General features: G+C 42.2%; 1 protein-coding gene across 5 annotated transcripts in view; it reads right to left on the bottom strand.

The window, feature by feature from the left end:
- Tmem144 (transmembrane protein 144) overlaps window positions 1-6,700 on the bottom strand; it is a 40,598-nt gene that overhangs the window by 28,253 nt on the left and 5,645 nt on the right. The window contains exons 1-3 of one of the 5 annotated variants that reach the window (XM_029475434.1): window positions 2,439-2,610; window positions 1,378-1,549; window positions 740-849 (exon numbers count right to left, since the gene is read on the bottom strand). The exons of 1 other annotated variant lie outside the window; for it this stretch is intronic. The gene's annotated coding sequence lies outside the window, so the exon portion shown is untranslated. Of the gene's footprint in view, window positions 1-739; window positions 1,550-2,098; window positions 2,380-2,438; window positions 2,611-6,700 lie in introns of those variants that run through there. 3 more of the 5 variants (XM_029475433.1, XM_029475435.1, XM_021157852.2) reach the window with 3 other exon arrangements.

The following is a 6,700-nucleotide window of genomic DNA, read 5'->3' on the forward strand; positions in this document are numbered from 1 at the left end:
CATCCTGAGTGAGGTAACCCAATCACAAAAGAACTCACATGATATGTACTCACTGATAAGTGGATATTAGCCCAGAAACTTAGAATACCCAAGATACAAGTTTCAAAACATATCACTCCTTTTAAAATCACTGACTTATAATAAGATAAACCATTTTTTTTCCTTCAGAGTTTGAAAATCTAACTTTTTACAGGATCTGGATCCAGTATTTTCTACATGACAAGGGTCGTTTCCCTGTAAAGCAGTCCGGCATGATGAACATGTTTCTGCTTTCCATTGTGTCAATTAAATTCAAGCTTGCCTGAGAAGACTTTCAGAACTAAGTAAGTGTTTTGTAAGTGAGTTTTGCTGTGTTTCGGACATGAGCGTAAAGGTGCACTCAGGTTGCATAGCCATTACAGATTCAGAATCTTTTCTGTCCGTTGGTAGAGCCTTGGGTAGCAAGTTCACAGCTCAAGAGTCTTTCCTAAGGTACAGATCAGTGATCGAACATGTGCTTAATATGACTGGACCCTGGGTTCATTTCCCAGCACAGGGCACACACATGATGTTCATGCTGTATGCATGCATAAATAAATATATATACCATCAATTTTTAAAAATGAAGATAGAAGATCTTGCAAAATCCAATCTAACCAGCAGTGTGGTTCACATGGCAGCTTACAGAAGAGTGCAAAGTCGTCAGTTAGACATCCCTGCTGTGCAATCGGGAAGCACCAAGTCACACAAAGTAACTAACCTTTCAATACAATTATTCAGGTCAAGACAAGGAAAGAAATCAGGTCTTCAGCTAAATTATATTTTAAGTACTCAGTTGCCGAAGGTGTCCATCAGCCGCGATTCTGATCCCTGCAAATTTAGAATTTTCTGTCACTGTAAAAAGTTCTATCAGATATCATGGCTACAAAAAAGTTCTGGCTCTCTCAGTGAAGAAAAGAGGAATGTGGTATCAGGAAAGATCCTTGGCACATACCAACAGCCCCAGCACTTGCGAACCTGCGTAAAGACTTCTCTTTGTTCACTAAATAAATAGGACAGATAAATAAATATCAGGGCTGTTAAATACGAGGCAGGAGATTCCATTTAGACCTAATAAATAAGCAAATAACCAACAGGACTTCTAGATATGAGGCAGGAGAGCTATTTGGAAAGCTGTCCTGGGACTTAAAATACAGGTTTCATAGCTAAATCATTTTTTTTTTCCATTTTCATTAAAACAAGCAAAGCAAGTGCATGGCTAAGAGGACAGTGCCTAACCATTTAATGAGGCAGATTATTTTACAAGAAAGAAGGCTCCACTAAGGGGTATTGATGGGCAGCCACAGGTTTCAGCCTGAATTGGATGAATAATTAGTAGTGCTAATTAGAGCGCATGACCTCATTTGACTGCTGAATCAACTCCAGTCAGTTATTGCCTTAGATAAACGATGTTCGTTTACAGCACACGGCTCCAGCGCATTTCCAAAAGCACATGATCTAATTCCCTGTGAACCAACAATCCCAGGCTGCCACAAGGAAGAGTCCATGTCGTGCTAAATCAGTGACATTTCTGTGGTAAAGAGAAGCATCATTACTTTATTGAACATGTATCCCCAACCCTTTTTTCGCACAAACCTAGCCTCAAATTATTCCTCTAAAAATCTTATTTTCAGCCTAGGTTGGTAGCAAGCTAACTTCCGGCACTCAGAAGGCAGAAGCAGGAAGATCTTTGAGATCATCGCCTGCTTGGTTTACATAGCTAGTTTCAGACTATCCAGGACAACACTAGTGAGACCCTGTCTTTAGAAAAGCAAGCAAGCAAACAAAATCCATTATTATTATTATTATTACTATTATTATTATATTTCTTAATAATCCAGCATGCCCGGCAAACGCTCTGCTCAGCTATACCCGAACCCCTTGTTTACTTTGTTTGATTTGAGACAGTCTCGCCAAGCTTTTCTAGGTGGACTTTAAACTCGCTCCAGAGCTCAGTCAAGCTTTAAACTTGTGCTAGATCCCTCACATTCATTTAAAATTTTTTCAATTTTTATTTAGACAATAGGACCATAAATATCACGTGGGTCAGGTATCACGTGACCTGCCCACACGCGTTTACCTTAGATTACCAACCAGGCAGCAGTTATCGAAATAGTTCGCATTTCTCCAAGGTAAAAGCTTTCAACATTCCGTGAAAAGTCTCAAGTCCAAGGATTCTAAGGATTACGTGTTAAGTATCCACTTAATATTTTATTAAGCTACATTCATTCTATCTGCTTTTTCTCCCGACTTCTTTAAAGTTTTAAGCAGCTCCTCCCCTGCATTTAAGATAGTGCCGGCGCTCGATCAATGCCGCCTGCTCTAGTTTAAAGATTTCATTTCTGGTTTCCTTTAATTTCCTCCAATCTGAGTGCAGCTTCGCCTGTCTCCGGGCTGACGTCACGAGTGCTGGCACTTACTTGCTCTGCGAGTTTTCCCGAGGAGCTGAAGGTTGCAGGGCGGCTCTCAGACCCAGGGCCACCTTAGACTCAGGTGACCTGGTGGGTTCTCACTGCTGACTCTTCCCTGGACGCGTGCGGACTTCCTGCCGGAATCTGAAAGGGAGACCGGAGTCCCTCCCAGGCGGAGGCTCGGGCCACCCTCCCAGTGGAGGGCTGGAGCTCAGTCAGGTGACTAAGGAGTCCTCAGGCCCTCTGTCAATCAGCGAGTTAACTAGAGAGTTTTTGAAAGGCTCATTCAGGGAGTAGCAAGTCACCTTCTCCTAAACACCACACCTCTAATTGTGCAGTTTGTGGATGAGACAAAGCCGGCGCTACCTCACACTCTTACAAAATAAATGATCATTCCACCCCGTTTTGCCTTTATTGTTAAGCATGCGCTCTCCTAATTTGCACTCCCAACTCTCATTCCCCCCTTTTCAAGTTGAGACAGTTTATTCCAAGGTTGCCTAGACTGGCTTAACGCTCACTCCACAGCCCAAGTAGACTCTGTGATCCTTCTGCCTCAGCCTCCCATGTAGCTGGAATCATGGACTTAGACAAATGTAAACAATTAATGGACTAATATGTGTGTGCTACTGTAATGTGAACTACATGCCTGTAAGACCGTTGCCTTTGTGGCTTGCTGGCACATTTCAGTAGACAAGGGAGGTGGCTTTATACAAATCCATACACTGGAGTTGCTGAAAATAAAGCTTGGCCCCGGGAGGTAATTTCTTTGAAAATAGCTTCCAGGAAGCTTTCCTGTGAAACCAGGCTGTGCATCATGTTCCAGAGCAGTAGCTGTATCCCACCCCACCTAAAGAGCTATAAGAATCAAGAGTAATGGACTAGAGTGCAGGCTTCAGACATCTGATTAAGATTCAGAGAAAAAAATCAACCACTAGCATATGATGTAGATCTGCCTGACTCTTCTGTAGCTGAAAACCGTGTGTGTGTGTGTGTGTGTGTGTGTGTGTGTGTGTGTGTGACAGACCTCTCCTAGACAGCAATGCTGTCTCTCTAGACCGGGTACTAGCACAGCAGAAGACACAGATGTGAACTTCAAAATGAGGAAGTGCTAGTTCCTGGCCTAGTCTGAGTTTGAGGCAGGCAGGCAGGCCTCTTGGAGTGGATTAAGCTGACACCATCCACTATCTGGTCATGTGAGATTCACAAGAAAGAGAAGAAAAGTGGAGACGTTAGGAGATAAGGTTTCTTGAAAGGAAGCCTTGCTTTCAACTCTACATCCATCAGAGAACTGCACTGGGAGGCAGAGTATCATGAAGAACGAAAGAAGATAATTTTCTAAAGAGAAATGATTAATTTAGTGATTGAAAAAAATCGAGAAACAACTTCCTGTTTATGTGCACACATAAACAGGCAGAGATTTGCTTATTGAGTTTAATTTTATGTACTTTGCAATTAATTTCTTTAATTTTTTCCACATTAAATTAAGGGGTTTTGGCAACAACCATAATGTATATGCAGAGGACCTAGCGCAGACCCATGGCAGGCTCTGTAATTGCCGGTTCAGTCTCCATGAGCCTCTATGAGCCCTGCTTAGTTGATTCTGTGGGCCTTGTTCTTGTGTTCCTTTGGTTCCTACAATTCCCTGCCTCTTCCACGGGGTCTCCGGAGCCCAAGGGGAGGGACCCAGTGGAGATCTCCAATTTGGGCTCTATGAAACTAATGTTTGACTGAGGGTCTATGCATCTATTCCTCTCAGCTGCCAGAGGAAGCCCGACTGAGTACTTCAAATTAAGATAGGTTTACATACTCTTTAGACATCATCTATTGTACACACAGTAGATGACACTGTAGGAAGAACTTTTATATGTACTGGGAAAGCAAAACATTCCCATGATTCACGTTGCTACCGTCTTTGCTCTACTGCAGCTGTCTGGAGCAGAGTCTACACAGTTTCCAAGTTAAGCCTACAGGACACAGACACAGACTCTTTTCCAAAGATACAGAACATAAACAGAATCTATGATATCATCACTTTAAGACCAAAGAGACCCCGTGGCCACACCCTTCACTATTGTTTTAAACTGATAGGAAAAGCTGAGGCTCCCTCTGTTGAGAATTCCCTAAAATGTAAATGGATGTTGGAGCTCGTTTCAGGCCTGAGAGCTCTTTCTATGGACATTTCTGTCTAGTGCTTTGCACATCATACTAAAGAGAGCCCTAGCCTGAAAGACTCTGACACAGACTTTTAAAGAGACTGCACCTTTTGCACTAATAACCAAACATAAATGCCAATAATGTAAGATCTAGATTCCAACTTTAGCTTTGTCTGTTAGCAGTATTTCTCTAGGAAAGCCACTTTTAGTGTTTTTTTTTAAATTTTTTTTTTACTTAGCATACAAAATAATGGACTTTAGTTATGACATTTCATCCATTGACCTCCTTGTATCCTAATTATATTCACTCTCCCACTCCTCTTTACTGTCCATCTGATGAGACCAGGGGACAGGAATTGGCAGAACAGTTTATAGGCAGTTCCAGGAAAGTCCTTGGCTCTTGGACAGGGAATGTCTAAAGGGAGTTAACTCCTTGTGAACCAGCACCCAGCCCTGGAGCTATACCTGGGGTGGGACTGAAAGTCCAGTCCAGGCATTTATCCCCACTGGCAAAGCTTTAGAATTGAATATCTAGATTTTCACAGTAAAAATGCTTTATATATTTAGTGCTCAACTTTATCCCATAGCCTAAAGGATTTTAGGGTTACCTCTTCAGAGGGGGAAATGCTACAGAAGTCTGTATTGATGAGTCTCCTTAAGAGAAATGTATTTCAGTGGCCTAGGGGAGACCTAACATTCCAAGCTTCCCAAAACATGAGAGTTAATGCAGTTGGGCTGGTCAGTCTGCAGGCTCACTGACCATACCTGGAAAGGTTGACTTACATTAAGGAATGATAAAGAGGTGGGAAGAATAATTACCCGTTTATTGAGATAGAATGCCTTCCTCACAGCTCTGATGAGGTCTTCATAGAGGGAGCCTCAATGAGGGTCTGCTACCTGATTTCAGAAAGGTGTAACTTTTCCTTTTTATTACTTTCTGTCTCTTTCTTTAGGATATTGGACAGAACATATATATATATATATATACCTTCCCCCTCTATTTCTCAGAAGCCACCACCTCTGATCATCCACCACGTGGCTGCCTTCAAATGTCTCCATTTCCTCTCCTCCATCTTCCTCCTCTGTGTAGCTGTTGACTATTGAAGCTTGCGTGTCCTAGGCTTTTTCCCTTTAAGTTCTTTTTTCAGAAGTGTTCTTCTGAGTCAATTATTAAATTATTTTATTAATAAACCTAAGAGCTCAAAAAGATGAGCCACAAATATCTTGGTGACATGTGATATTGCTGGTGAGACACTTTAGAATTTCCATGTAGACCTTCAAGCCACCTTACTGATCTTCTTTTCCCTGATACTCTCTCTCTCTCCCCCTCCCCCTCCTCCTCTCCCTCTCCCTCCCTCCCTCCCTCCCTTCCTGCCTCCATCATATGCACACATGCTCAAATACAGACTCTGTATTTGAGAGAAGACTCTTCATATTTTCTGTTTACGCTTGTTACCTTTTCTTGCTCTCCCTTCTCCTACTCTCTTAAACCCCTTCCTCCTCCTTGATAGTTCCCCTTTTACATGTCCATTCATGTTTAAATCAGGATCTGCATATCAGGAAAAACAGGTTATTTGTCTTTCTGAGTCTGGATGATATCATTTTACATTATGATCTCCAGTCCACCCATTCCCTTGCAAGTAAAATTAGAAAAGTCATTTACTCTTAGACATCAGCTTTTCTTCATCTTTTTGTGTGGTCAAAGTTACAAACTGCGTAAAACACTAAGATTTGTAGTTTTTGGTTTTCCTCTAGCACTCAAAGGGCTTGGAAGTCTTCCCTTAGATTATGACAAGAAAAACGTGGAGCAAACTGAGAAACCAACAATGTTCTTTAGAGAATTGAGATCACAGCTTGGACTATTCTGGGACAGTGGAGGAGCTCGGTGAATGCTCTAGAGGAGCAAGAGCCCATAGAGGCAGTGCCAGGCTGGGAGGCACTTGAAGAGTCATCAACAAATGGGTACAAGGGTACAGAGGCTAGAGCTGGGACCTCTCAGTGCGTGAAGTCGTCCTGCGGAAGCACCCATAGGTCAGTCAGCGTCGCTTTTATGAACCTCACTGGGGTTTCAAGCTGATGATTGGAGAATTAAAAAAAAAAAAAAAAAAAAAAAAAAAA

The sequence above is a fragment of the Mus caroli genome, chromosome 3 (assembly GCF_900094665.2).
Source record: "Mus caroli chromosome 3, CAROLI_EIJ_v1.1, whole genome shotgun sequence".
NCBI lineage: Eukaryota > Metazoa > Chordata > Mammalia > Rodentia > Muridae > Mus > Mus caroli.